Source organism: Adiantum capillus-veneris, chromosome 2, assembly GCF_014529385.1.
Source record: "Adiantum capillus-veneris isolate H3 chromosome 2, ASM1452938v2, whole genome shotgun sequence".
Lineage (NCBI taxonomy): Eukaryota > Viridiplantae > Streptophyta > Polypodiopsida > Polypodiales > Pteridaceae > Adiantum > Adiantum capillus-veneris.
In genome coordinates this window covers 4,987,535-5,003,067 of record NC_140932.1, presented here as the reverse complement: position 1 = coordinate 5,003,067, position 15,533 = coordinate 4,987,535, and positions in this window count along the sequence as shown.

Genomic DNA, 15,533 nt, shown 5'->3' with positions numbered 1-15,533 from the left:
AAAAGGAAAACTAAAAGGAAAGGGAAAGCTTCAAACTTCAAGGAAGTAGCTTCACCCTTCCTTTTTGCTTCTTGGAAGAAGGCAAGTTTTCCTCCAAAAATTCTTTTTTCCTCAAGGAGGTAGCTTCAAAGTGAAGAAAAACCTTCACAAAAATGTCGAGTTTTTGTGAAGAACCATCAAAGGTGTTCTTATAACGAACGACAAGTGAAGCGCTCAAATTCTTGCAAGGTGAGGTTCGCATGCAACGCAAATCGCGGAGCATACAAAACACAAAGACTTCAATTTCTCAAGGTATATAGTTGTCGCTTTTTTTTTCTCTCTTTGCATTACTGTGTGTTTACCATGGCCAATGAGGATATCCCACCCACACACACATTTGATTTTGAGCACGTAGATCAAAATCAGGACACCACAGGTGCTGCTGACACTAATATGCATGATGATGATGAAAGAATAAGAGCCAATCTACCTCTCCACGCCCACAAGAGGCTAAGAAGCCTAAGCACTCACGAGATACTCCACGTGCGTCTCTCAACACTGCTGATTTTGAGCGTGCAAAGAAACACAATTTGTGTTTTAGATGTCTTTCAGACCAACGTAACCAGAAAAATTGTCCTCTTTTGCAAGGCAAAGAAAAGGCCATGCACACGGTGCAACGCCTCACATTAGATTCATCTCCTAAATATTGTGTTGTAGAGGTTCTTTATGTGGCAGAAAAGCACAAGTGTTGTGTACCTGCTTCAATGTGGCAGCCCACCTTTGGCCCGCATGATTTGACTCGCATGCATGGCACTATTAACGGACAACGTGTTCGTAATTTAGTGGATGATGGTGCAACTCATAACTTCTTGAACTATAAGCTAGTCAAGAAATTGAAGCTTACACAGACTCCCTGCTCTCACAAGTACGTGATGGAGCAGATATCTGGGAATGATACAGAAGTATGGGACACGATAGTTCAAGGGGTTGAGCTTATTGTTCAAGATCATACGATGACCCTTGACTTCCAAGTTATGAACATGGACCGTGCTGATGTAGTTTTAGGATGGGAGTGGCTGCATGGTTTAGGAAACACATTGCACACTAGTTATGAATACAACTCCTTATCCTTTATGGCCAATGCTAAACATGTGTTTTTGCTTGGTAAGAAAAACATACCATCTGCACCTCTTATATGTACAGCTGAGCTTTTTATTTTGCAAAAAGCAGATTCAATAGATGAAGTCTTTTTGTGTTACTGCTTGTCTCCAAGTCTTGTGAATTCTCAAGAGCAAAGCGTTGTGAATTCTAATAATGGTATGCAAAGTGCAATAAATTCTAATGGTATGCAAAGTGCGATGAATTCTACTGATAAACAAAGTGTTAACAAATCTAACAAGCAAAGTACTCTCAATTTTAATTCTATAGAGCAACGTGCAACTGTTGTAAAACAAACGTTACAAGAATTACAAGATTCTCCATCCCAACATAACTCTAGTTTACTTTCTCCTTTTGCACGGCAAAAGCTAACTCACTTACTCACGGAGTATACTGATGCGTTCTCAAGTGATTTACCATCGGGTTTACCCCCTACACGTGATGTGCAGCATGGCATAGATGTCTTGCGAGGCACTAAACCGATGAGTAAACCACCTTATTGTATGAGTGCTAAAGAAGCCAAGGAAGTTGAGAGTCAGTTGGCTGATTACCTCGCTCGTGATTTCATTAGACCTAGCACTTCGCCTTGGGCATCACCAATTCTATTGTAAAAAAGAAAGACGGTACTATGCGCATGTGCGTAGATTATCGCGGATTAAACGAAATAACCATCAAGAACAAGTATCCTCTGCCAAGAGTAGATGAGTTGTTTGATCAACTCCATCGGGCAAGATACTATACAAAGATAGATCTTCGTTCAGGATACCACCAGGTACGTATCCTACTACAAGATATCTCCAAAACTGCCTTTAGAACAGGATTCGGACATTTTGAATTTTTGGTTATGCCTTTTGGTCTAACCAATGCTCTAGCTACATTTATGACACTCATGGATAGTGTCTTACGTCCCTATCTTGGAAAATGTGTTGTGGTTTTCCTTGATGACATTCTCATTTACAGTAAGATTAAAGATGGACACATAGAACACTTACGAATAGTGTTTGAACAGCTACGAGCTCACGCATTGTATTCTAAGCAAAGCAAATGCGATTTCTTTAAAACAGAGATACATTACCTCACTCATGTGATCTCTTATTCTGGCATCAAGATGGACACTGACAAGGTCGCCGCCATTCTTTGATGGCTACATCCCAACACGGTTGAGGAGCTTCAAATATTTTTAGGCATGGCTGGATTTTCTCGACAGTATATCCGTGACTATGCCAAAATCAATGTTCCTATGACGGATTAACTTAAAGCAAAAGATAAGACCTTCTCTTGGGAAGACGCCCAAAAATGCACTTTTGAACAGTTCAAGGTAGCTATAGCCACTGCTCCCATTCTAGCAATCGTTGACCCACTTAAGCCGTTTGTGGTAGAGACTGATGCTAGTGATAAAGCAATTGGTGCGGTACTTCTCCAGGAGGGAAGACCTATAGTCTTTGAAAGTAAAAAGTTAGATAGAGCTCAACAGAATTATTTTGTCTATGTGAGAGAGCTCTATGCCATAATTCACACTTTACGAAAGTGGTGACACTATTTATATGGTGCCCAATTTGAAGTAGTTTTTTACCATGAGAGTATCACATGGTTTACTACTCAAACAGACTTGAAGGGCCGTAAAGCTAGATGGGTAGAAATCCTTCAAGATTATGATTGTAAGTTACGATATCGCAAGGGGCGATATAATGTAGTAGCGGATGCACTAAGTCGGATGCCTCAAATTAATTCACTTGCTTTCACGGAACTAAAGAGTGGATTTTTAGAGTCATTACGTGGCAATTGTGCACAAGATCAATCATATGTTAAAGTGTGGAGTGCAGTTGTAAAAAGGGATCCCTCACACTCACATGTCTTTGAACAGCCAGATCAACATCTTTCTACACGCACAGATAGAAACTCCAACACACAGAGCTCCACCCCTACCCAAGAAGAGCTTAAGCTGTTGGACGGGAGCGACTCACACACCCATGAAGTGCATGCAACACTACCTAGATCAACATAATGTCAATCGAGGACACAGATGACACGATAGGCACACGGAGGAAATCTCTTTAGCTTGTTAGGCTGAGACCATCCTACACATACAACACTCTGGAAGGCCAACTAAACCACAATCGAGAACCTCACTGCTCTCAACTACACCACCTAGCCACATACACACATACGGAAGGTAACTCACCTAATCATGCCAGATTCGTACGAAACTTAAAGAACACCATCCCCTCACTAGGATACACTTGTCCCTAAGCTTCTACACTCAAAACCCTCACTCTAAACACATCTGCGAAAAACGCATAGGATGACAGAGCAGAATTTTGAAAGTATCTGAAACTGAAATTTATGAGTACCTATCCGTAGCTTATGTCGCCACGATTCTATAGACTACTAGCATGCATAAAACAGACATCGTTTGATACACTTACAGCCACAAATAGCTCGTAGATGCGTCGGCGTGTGCGCTTCATCTCGCGTGGAATGCTTGGCGTTGTCACGTAGCTCTCCTCGAGCCTACAGCAATGGTGCAGTCGGATCTCCAATGTGTTGAGCGAGCCGGGCGTAGCGAGAGGATAAAGCTCACGCTCACTCTCTTTCTCTCTCTCACACAGTAGACGGCAGCGCTAAGTTTTGATTATGATTAAAAGTCTTCTTTACAAAATGACCTAGGTACCTTATATACTAAGGCTACCTTAGGTTTAACCAAAAATGGGGTTGAAAGGGTCAAATGGCTTTGTATTTACAATCTGGAAGTGCCATTGCACCCCGGCTTCTGAAACTAGAATAACTACTCATTACAAATGATGTTTATAGCCATAATCCGCAGCATTTCATAACTCGCAAAAGATCACACTTTGGTACGAAACTTGAGTTATGTTGTGTTGTTGACCCAGCGATCAACATTCCCCCCTTCCGCGTTCATGTCGTCCCCGACATGACCTGATTGTCGATGGCAATGTGGCCTTTGCTGTCGTTTTGGCTTCATCTGTTGCACTGTTTGTAACTTTGTCGAACCTCAACAAGAACTATGATCCATTAGAGCGGACATCTATCATCATAACCATTCATCTTTTGAGATCCTCTGATTACTTTTATGTCTGCTCTTCTTCATTGGGGACTTCTTTGTTCCTGTGCAATCATGTTGTTAGTGTTGTCTACAGCTTTGTCATTGTAGGCCATTCTTCAACTCGCCATTGAGGAGAAGTATGCTATGATTTGAAATTGGTGCTCCAATTCATTTGTCAATTGATTTGAGTAGCATTTCCTTATTGTTGATGTAGAAGGAATATGTACAAGAGAATGGTGATAGGTGTCTTTAGATTAGGGTCTAAAACCTGGATGACCAAAGGGAAAAAACCAGGTGGGAAAAAAATGCCTTTGGTATACGCTCTTATTGAAGTTGAGCAGTTGAACGTGAAGTACATGTTCATGAAAGGTGAGTGCTTGGGTGAAACACGGAAAGAGTGCCTGATGCAAGTGCCAATTATGGGACACTCTATATGCATATGAGAAATTTGTCAACAAAAGCATGCAATGTGAAAGAAGGAGATGATGGGTGTTTCGAGGAATAAATGTAGCACATGTGACATCAAAAGATGTCTCAATAGCTTCCACCTTTCCAAGAAGGGTTTTCGATGTAGAAGTTTCTCCACTCGTATCTCACTGTGCTCAGTACGTGAGTGTCTTTTGGACCTTCTCCATCACTTCACCAGACTTAAGTACTTAGACTTCGACTCTTTTGCTCACCTACACCAGCATGAGCGACACAACGTAAATATGCTCAACTCTTCCAGCTTGAGCAGTACATAGAATAGCTAAGACGCTTAGACCACAGAGAATATTACTTGAAGCTTTGAGACTAACACCTCACTCATTTTGTGGCTTAGCTACTTGACTCTGACTTGTATGACTTGTCGGTTGCATGTTGACACTGCTTTGTGACAAGTTCTTCGGCTGTTGTAGTGGCTGCTAAGACATACTTCGTGAAGTTTCATCGTTTCCCTGTACCTTCTTCTCTTTGTAGTGCTCAGGCCTCTCGTCGGTCTTTTCTTCATGTGGTTATGGATTTTTTTAATTTTTTCTTAATAATAAACAAAGAAAATCTTAAAACAACTCAACAAAAGAAAAATCATTCAAATAGAAATCTAAATGCTATGTATACTATACACATGTCCCTAGGGGCTCATATATGGATTTTGTCCCCATACTCCTCTGTAACACTACTATGAGGGCATATACTCTAAATTTTGTTAAACAATTATCACAATAAAACGCAAAAATTCAATGCATCTCACAAAACATTGCCCTCTAATAGTCATAATGTTAGGTCCGCATTCAGAATGCCTCCCCCATTCCTATTTGGAGTCATCCTTTACGACAGGCTATCGCAAAGGGTATGTGTTGTGCTTGGGCAATTAAAAGTTGTGCCTATGCAGGCCTTGTAATGTAGCCCTATTATGCATACACAGTCAATGCATGGAAAAGATTTATGTTGTGCAAGATGTGGGTATAAGCAATTTTCTTATTGGCATTTGTTGGCGAGGCTTCCTATTCTAAGCAATGTAATGGTCTTTGAAGCTCCTGTATCGTTGCTTGATTGAAGCGACTTGCTCTCTTCTAACTGTACTTTAATCGTAGGAAGAATAGTAAGAATTCAAGCGGCGATGCACTGACAGCAGTTTTTTTGTTCTTCTTTGGGACCCATTTCTTTGCGATTATTGGTTGTTTTGTTGCTGACTCTCGTTTGGGAACCCATACTTGCCCGTGCTTCGTTTGTGTTTGAAGAGACTTCTTTGGGATCCACCTTTTTGTTGTGTGAGTCAACATTGGTCTTTGCTTAAGCCCTTGTACGCTTGGTTGGGGACGGGATTTAGGCTTTGAAAGTTGATACTGCGGTTGTTTTGGAATCCAAATGAATTCCTAATTTTTTGTGCTTGAATCAACTTCTTTGGAGCCCAAACCTGAGTTGTGAAAGCTTGCGACTTTGTGATATTCTTACCCGTTCGTGCACGCTTTCCTTGTTTTTGTTTTGGTGTTGGATCTTGTGATTTGTCATTAGAGATCTTTGTCTTCTTGATCCATATCTGTTTTTGGTCGATCCGGCTTTTTGGTATCCAGATTTGTCGAGCTTATTGGCTTTGACTTGTTGTCCTGTTCTTTTGACCTGTCATGGTTGTTGCTGAAGGGTTTGGTGATAGTGATGGTCTGAGTTGATGATAGGAGATGTCGTAAGATTCATCACTATCGCTACTATCCTCAGCAAGGTTGACTTCTTGGACTTTCCCTTGATTTTTTGGCTGGTAGTGGAAAGTTACTATCTGTTTGCTCGTGGGTGGTAGTTTCTTGGAGGACTTTTCTAGCCCATTGATTAGAGCATTGTTAGCTCGTTGCTCTAGTCGTATTCCTCCTAGCTGAGTCTTTGCATCCTTATTAGGAGCCATGTATGAGATGCTTGTGGTGGCTGTGTCTTCGCTGAGGACTTTGGAATCCACTTTTGATGCACTTTATTCGTGTAGCGATGACATTGATTCCCGGGTCGTTGATCTTCTTGAAGCTCGAAGTGTTCTACAGAGTCATAGAACTTGTCGTCTTCTTCATCTTTTGATTCTCCACATTTCTTTGTTTTCTCCTTATGTCGAGAGCTTGTTGATGTTTGGTTCTCTTCGTTTTCCTGGATTACACTCACTACAAAATAAGGAACGACATCATAGCCATTTTCATCACAAAACTTTGTTGTGGGAGCATCCTCCACGGTGCACACGTCCAGAGTAGCCAAGATGTGTTCCGATCCAAAAGTCTCTAACTCTTCTTCAGGAAATGGTTCTGGGATATAGTCCTTATCCTCTATAACCCGCTCTAGGATACATTCCTCACCTTTCAAGCTACCACATTGTGAAGCTCCACACATCCACAGTTCTTTAGGCTTACCTAACCAAGCTGGAAGTTCTGATCCTGCTTCTGTGGCGGAATCAAACTCCTCTACCGGTGTTCTCGTCACATCCTTATAGCTATGGTCCCTCAAGTTTATCTTTGTTATGGTCTCCATATGTCTCAGGTATATATGGTCATTACCCCAATCTTGGACCATTTTCAATTGTCCCATGAATGGTCTTCCCAGAATGATGTCATAGTTGTTCTTCTTGCCAAAGTCAACAACAGCAAAAGTGTGTTCATATTCAATGCCACAAGAAGTAACAAGTACTTTTTCTAGCAGTCCTAGGGGCTTTTCCTTGTGTCCGTCTACAAGCTGCAGGGTCATTCGTGTGGATATCAAGGCAGGTTTTCCCCATTTTTTCCAAACCTCTTTGGTTGCAATGGCCACACCAGCTCCACTGTCAAGGATTGTCATGGTTTTTACATTATTGAATTCCACAGGAAGGGTGGTGTTCCATCTTCTCCCTCGTAATACTCGCCTACCTTGTTTAATGGCACTGGCCTAGTATTTAGTTGAGGCATTTCAAGCTCTTTGATGCCTTCCTCGATTTGAGTCATTGGGGTTTTTACACCAAATTTCTCTAAACATTTACCCACATTAGTCCACATGTTTGGTCTTATTCTAAGCAACTCGGCTAACATTATTGTGCAGGTGACTGGGGTAGATAGAATATCTACTAGCCCCTTTGAATCGATGGCCTTGTTGAGAGATAGTCTATGTGATGGGACTGCAACCACATCTGACTTGGTCTCCTACTCTCCCATGTAGGACGGTAGTGTTCTTAGCGAATGGGGTTGACTATCCATAGATTGTACAGATCCCTTTTTGCCCCAATACGATCGCACGTCTCGATTTATTTGAGATCTAGTCTCAAATTCCTCTATTTGTGGTAGAAACACTCCTCGGTCATCACCAGTCTTGTCTACTCGTCTTCTGAGGTCATCGGCTTCATTGGCCTCTCTGACTTGTTTTCACAAGTCGTCAAGACCATCTATCTCTTTACAATCCTCAGGTATAGCGTGGTGAAATCCCTCGGAAGAGTTATCCGTGGTATTCAGTACTATCCTTGGTTCTAATGCTGGGTCTTTGAGGTTTGATCTGTGCTCATGACTAGAATCTGGCTCTTTTAGTTCCTAGTTTGGTGGGATTACTTGTGTAGGCATGACACGGATCACATCCTCAAGTTTTGCAACCGGTGGTTCTAGTAAAGCTTGGGCTGTTTGAATCATTTTCTTGCACATTTCAAACCTTTGCTTTTCTAGTTCCGCATAGGGATATGTCATCCACCTGTGTTCTTGGGTTTGGTTGTTTTTTAGCCTCGCATCATAGGCTTTCAAGAGGGAATCTAATGTCTCATTAACCTTCTCTGCCAACACAGATCCTCCTGAACTAGCACTTCTCGGTTTCTCATCCGTGGATGGTTCTTCTAGAGGTTTAACCATCTTTGTAAGAGAAGGTGCCCCCTTTTCCTCATGTTGTTTTATCTTCTCCTGAGCTTCGGTAAGCTTCTCAGCTAGGGATTTTTCTCTCGTTCCCTGCGTGCTTTCATCCTAGTCTTTCTAGCTTTCCAACTATTTCTTTTTCTCTTGGTTTTCTGACTAGGTGCGTCTGTCTTTGGTCCATCATTTGTCTTTGGACTCATGTCACTTTCCGTGTTCTTTGTCTCTAGATTCTCATCAGCTTTCTTTTGAGCTTGTGCTCTCGTAACCACTTGAACTGGTACGACATTTTCATTTTCTGAGCTAGTAGGTAGCCGAACAATCCCTAATACATTTGTCGTGATTTTCCTGATTTGGTTTGGTTTTTTCGGGCAATCGGGGATCAAGTGAGTGATGCCACACTCAAGACAATAGGCATTTACTTCAGTGATCTCCGTATGAGGACATTGTTTGACCAAGTGATTGTCACGACTTTTGTGACAATCTGTCTCTGGTTGAGGAGATTCTTTTAGCATTTCCTCTTGGCTATAAGCAAGCTTTGACCTAGATAAGCCGCTATTTGCAATGAATCGCAATGTCCTTTCGTCCATTTCATACCTTCTTTCTTTCGACTGAAACCCAGGAGGTGGAGGTTGTACCGGCCTCACCACTCCATGTGTTTCTCTCACATTTTGTTGCTCCGAAGGGTAGTACTCACTTTGGTTGCTATACCACATTGTAGTTGGTACTGGCGTTGGTTTATTTGATGCTTCTATCATTGGCATGTATCTCATGTCTACCGGCATTCTAGCACCTGGCAGCGGAGGTTGTTGTCCTAAGACAAGTTGTGGCCTTAAAACTCCTACTGGTCCTGGCGCATTCCCCGTAATGTATCTAGGTGGAGTAGGTGCTTATGGAACAGGTTGTACATACCTCTCCCTAGCATTTTCCATGCTATAATAGCACTCTTCCCCCGTATGGTTCGTCCATTTTCTCTCAATTTCACACCACTTCGGATCTCCCGAATCAGACCTTACAAGAGGAATCAACCTCTTGACCAAGTCGTCGAGCGATAAGCTTTTCTTGATCAATAGGTGCCGTTGGCTTGGCAATGGACTCACTTATCTGTGAAACACTGTGCTGAGAGGATGTGTCATCTCCTTGACTCTTTAAGTCCTTTTCTTTGTATGCCTCACAGTTATCCACTAGATAAAGAGCTTCTTTGATCAACTCATTTAGCGTCATCCTCCTTATCATATGCAGATCCTTCTGAAGGCCCGCATCTCTCATTCCCTGGATAAAGATCACCATCAGTCGTGCTTGCGTAGGTAATTCTGCTCTCAGACAGAGCTTAACATATCTCTTGAGCCGTAATGATGCTTTGCGTACTGATTCATCCTCTTTCTGTTTGAATCTATGGATTTGTGAGACCGTGTTGTGAGCAATGCCTTTTGGTGAGAATTCTTCAATAAACTCCTCAAACAACTCATCTAGGGTCTCAAAATCCCATTTTTTCACCGAGTCGAACCATGTAGCTGCATCATCTTCTAGAGTCAATCCAAATCCCGCAAACTGTGTCGCAAAATCTGAAACTTCCTCTGCTCTAATCACTCTTCTAAAAGCCGCTACGTGATCTCTCGGATCTTTATCTCCGGAGTATTTTCTGTTTACCCATTTTTGGACTTGGGATGGTCTAACTCGTCGATTGTCTACAAGTCTAACCAGAGACTCTCCCAAATCCCGCAAACTGTGTCGCAAAATCTGAAACTTCCTCTGCTCTAATCACTCTTCTAAAAGCCGCTACGTGATCTCTCGGATCTTTATCTCCGGAGTATTTTCTGTTTACCCATTTTTGGACTTGGGATGGTCTAACTCGTCGATTGTCTACAAGTCTAACCAGAGACTCTCCCAATCCTTCTCTCGTTATCGCTCTTGAAGGGAATCATGGTGACTCTCTTCTTGGAACTCCTATAGGAATTCTCGTGTTTGGTGGAGACATTTATGGTCCTTCATTGACCAAATATCCACCTCTTTCTAATACAGTCTGTGGATTTGTGCTTTCTACAACTTTGTATTCTCGTCCATACTTGTCGACAACTATAGATCTCCATTGACAGTCGACTCCGTATGTGTAGACATATAAGAGCTTATAATCGGTTATCTCTTCTGGGTATGGATCTGAGCACGTATAAAGATTGACCTCATTGTCATCAATGTATCTATATAGTCCTTCACACTCATGACCAATCACCCAAACTCTCTCAACAAGATGGATCTTTATCAATTGCAAGTTTGGAAGATCCATTATGGGAGGATATTCCTCTATCGTCGAGATCTCCAAGCTTGTGTAAGATGCGTTTGAATCTAGGGTAGACATGAGTTCTGTGCTTAAGAGCTTTTGCTTGGTTCAAGTAGACTTAGTTCATTGTGTTCAAGTTCTTTGGTTAGGGAAAAGTCGAAACTATGTCCAAAACTGCAACCGTTTCGTCACAATTCTCGCAAATTGTCGCTTTCAGACACCCCTAACTTGCGAATGTATTTTGAGGCCTCAAACGACGTTTTTTTCAAAGTTCAAAGATCTGTAGAGCCGCTCTCAGGCTACGTTTTGATATAAAAACTTTTCCGATCCGATACTGTTTGTGAAAGTTATGGCCAAAACAGTGAAATGCAGTTTAGAATGGTCAAAATGAGTCCAAATTCAATTTTGAAAAAAGATTTGGGATCTCTGTGACACTGTGAACACTCTTGTACGGTCAAAATTACAGTTGGTCCAGCAACACAATGGTATACTCAGAATTTCATTTGGACCTAAAAATGGCCTTGAGACATCCTACACGTAGGATGTCTTTTTGCTCAGAATGACTTGGAATTTTCACCCCAGCTTCTCCTTGATGTGCTGATCACAGTGGTGTGTTGATAGGTTGGTTTGGAGTCCTAAATCAAGCTGGAGACATCCTACGCGTAGGATGTCTAACTGCTCAGATTTTGTCCAAACTTGATCCCAAGATTCTCCTATTGCTCAGCAACCCAATGGTAAACTCAAAATTGAATTTGGATGCCAATAGGTCAAGATTTAGGCTGCAAGAGCTTCTAGTGCACTCCAAGAGTAGGATGTCTGATAATTTTTGTCTTTGCTTGACCACTTTATGACCCTGGGAGACATCCTACGCGTAGGATGTCTTTTTGCTCTGTTTCAGCTCAATCTTACACTGTAGATTCCCCTTGATGTGCTAAACTCACAGCTATTTTTACTTTTTGATTCTGACACCTATAGGTTGGTCAAATGATCAAAAATCTGTTCCAAAAGCCTGATGTCTGTTCTGATGAATTCCTAAGTCAAATCAACTCCAAATTGGATCAAATTTGCCTAGGAGGCTTGCCTAAGGCTATATGACAGCATGGTATGGTCACAGTAGAATTTTGGTTTCAGAATCATGCCTTAGACATCCTACGCGTAGGATGTCTAACTGCTCAGAATTGCCCCAAATTTGAACCACGGACTCTCCTTAAGGTGCTGATCACTATAGTATGCTCAGAATTTTGTTTAGAGTCCAAAATCGCACAGAAGACATCCTGCGCGTAGGATGTCTTTTTGGCCTGTTTGACCCCAGACTTGTCCCACAGCTTCCCCTTGATGTCAGCAACCCAGTGGTATGCGTAGATTTTGGTTTGGATTTCAAAAGTCCCAAGTTTTAGTTGTTCTTGCCTTTTTTTCAGTCAAAAGTGCTAAAGTCCGCTTTGAACCCAATTTTCTCACCCAAATGAGATGAAATTTATCACATGCACTCAATACAACATTTAGAACATGCCTTTGAAGTCATCCTATGGTTTAGTCTCAAAAATTATGCCTTGGGCACAATTTGGGTAGGATGTCTGGCAATTCTCATCTTTTGGCTTTGATCTGTCAAAATTTGGTCAAATTTCCACTTTCCAGGTGAAAATAGGGTAAAACCTACCTTCTGAACACACTGGTCAACTCAGAATTTCAAAATTTCCACCAGATAACCCTGTAGACATCCTACCGTAGGATGTCTACTGTTGATTTTTTGAGATTGAAGTGTCCCTGATGCTTCCTTATGCTCTCAGCAAGTGCAAGTATGCTTCACAACTGCAAAAACATGCAAAAATCACTCAATTAAGCCTTTGCTGAAATTTTACGTTTTCTAATTCCGCCTTTTGGCTTTTGGTCAACAAAAATAGGGAAAAAAAACCCAAGTCAATATGTTACTAGGGTAAAACCTACCCTGTGAACCCACTGGTGCAGTCAGAATTTTCAAATTTGGTCTCCAGAACCCCCTTGAGACATCCTACGCGTAGGATGTCTATGTTTACAGAATTGCAGGTTTTCTTCACAGAACCCTTGCAAATGCTCTTTTATATGCACAGCATCAGTCAGTCATACAAAAATATCCACAAAAGCTTGTTTAATGCATTTTTACCCTCAAAAGCACACTTTTTCATGATTTCAAAATGCAATCAAGTACTTTAGCAAATAATTCAGTGTTGAATAGCTCTAGATCAGAATCGGATCACTTACCTAAAGCTACTCTTACAAATCATATGGGGTTTTGCATCTATGAGTAGAAAAACGCTTCACTGCCACACACGGACTAGTAAACGCTTTTATCACCTCACAAATCACTCGACCACCAACAACTACTTTAATCCACAGATCCTAACTAAACCTATCTAGTCGCAGACCCTCAGCAAGACACACGCTTCCTGGCTATCCACTTGATCGCAGAATATCCTCTTCCGGATCCACTTAACAAAAACGCTTTCTTTAGCCGAAACTAAATCAAGCAACCATCACACGAGTGCTAGTAGGAAACCTACTTAGGTCCTTGTGTCCCCGGCAACGACGCCAATGTTGGACGGGAGCGACTCACACACCCATGAAGTGCATGCAACACTACCTAGATCAACATAATGTCAATCGAGGACACAGATGACACGATAGGCACACGGAGGAAATCTCTTTAGCTTGTCAGGCTGAGACCATCCTACACATACAACACTCTGGAAGGCCAACTAAACCACAATCAAGAACCTCACTGCTCTCAACTACACCACCTAGCCACATACACACATACGGAAGGTAACTCACCTAATCATGCCAGATTCGTACGAAACTTAAGGAACACCCCTCACTAGGATACACCTGTCCCTAAGCTTCTACACTCAAAACACTCACTCTAAACACATCTGCGAAAAACGCGTAGGATGACAGAGCAGAATTTTGAAAGTATCCGAAACTGAAATTTATGAGTACCTATGCGTAGCTTATGTCGCCACGATTCTATAGACTACTAGCATGCAGAAAACAGACATCTTTTGATACACTTACAGCCACAAATAGCTCGTAGATGCGTCGGTGTGTGCGCTTCGTCTCGCATGGAATGCTTGGCGTTGTCGCGTAGCTCTCCTCGAGCCTACAGCAATGGTGCAGTCGGATCTCCAATGTGTTGAGCGAGCCGGGCGTAGCGAGAGGATAAAGCTCACGCTCACTCTCTTTCTCTCTCACACAGAGTAGACGGCAGCGCTAAGTTTTGATTATGATTAAAAGTCTTCTTTATAAAATGACCTAGATACCTTATATACTAAGGCTACCTTAGGTTTAACCAAAGATGGGGTTGAAAGGGTCAAATGGCTTTGTATTTACAATCTGGAAGTGCCATTGCACCCCGGCTTCTGAAACTAGAATAACTACTCATTACAAATGATGTTTAAGCCATAATCCGTAGCATTTCATAACTCGCAAAAGATAAGACTTTGGTACGAAACTTGAGTTATGTTGTGTTGTTGACCCAGCGGTCAACATAAGCGATGGAAGAATTTTTCCATTGATGATGGCTACTTACTCTACAAAGGTATAGTATGTATGCCAAAGGACTCAAACACTAGGCACCAAATCTTATTTGAGTGTCACGATAGTCCAAGTGCTGGTCATCCACGTATTCGTAGGACGTATGCGTTAGTTCGACGGAAATTTTATTGGTCGGGCTTACATCGTGATGTTCAAGAGTACGTACTAAACTGCCAACAATGCCAAGTTAATAAAGCAGAGCGCCTCAAGATAGGTGACCTTTACATCCTTTAGAGATTCCACAAGGTAAGTGGGAGAGTATCTCTATGGATTTTGTAGTAGGACTACCTACTACAAATTGTGGCCATGATGCCATTTGGGTAATTGTAGACCGTCTCAAAGATGGATCGATTCATTCCCACTAAGACTACGGTTCAGACATAGGAATTAGCACGGCTATTTGTAGAGCATATATATAAACTCTACGGTCTTCCAACTGGTATTGTGCGCTCCTTGCCGCACTGTCGAAGCAAGGGACTTGCCAATACACCGTGTGCGAGCCACAAACGGCTCCAAGCACACAACAAGCCTAAACTAGAAAGCTCAAGAGAACAAAGGGTGTGTCACTCACCGCTCTACGCTCGCCTTCGTGGTGGATTCCTCGCCACGATGAAGAAGAAGCTGCAGCCGTGCCACGCTCAACCGCTTCGCCGCCGTCGTGCCTTCGTAATGCTCGATCGCACACACACTCTCCCTCTCTCTCTCTCTCTCTCTCTCTCTCTCTCTCTCTCTCTCACACACACACACACACACACACACAAGGAGGTGAAGAAGAAGAAGATGGAGATGGAGCAAGAGCACTCTTCTATTGCACAAATGAGAGAATGAGTAAAAATTAGGTTTAGTTGGCTTTTATAGGAGCTCACCCCATTCACACTTGGGCGCCCATGCTTAACCAACTAATCCCTTGAATGTCCAAGTTAAAGTGCGCCTCTCATTGGCGATCACTCTTACCCTTTTCCTATTGGTCCGACAAGCCCGGTACCTGACTCTACCAAATACATAATACACGTCCGTCGTAGGTGATGGGGTGTCTGTGTGCCGTGAGGGTTAACATGCCCCCCTTCCTGATGTAGATTCCGTCCTCGGAAGCTATTGAGTTGAAGTTGGTTCGTCGAGGTGGAAGAGCATTTGAGATGAATGTCCTTAGCCTTCTTCAGTCACTGCAAAATCAAACAAC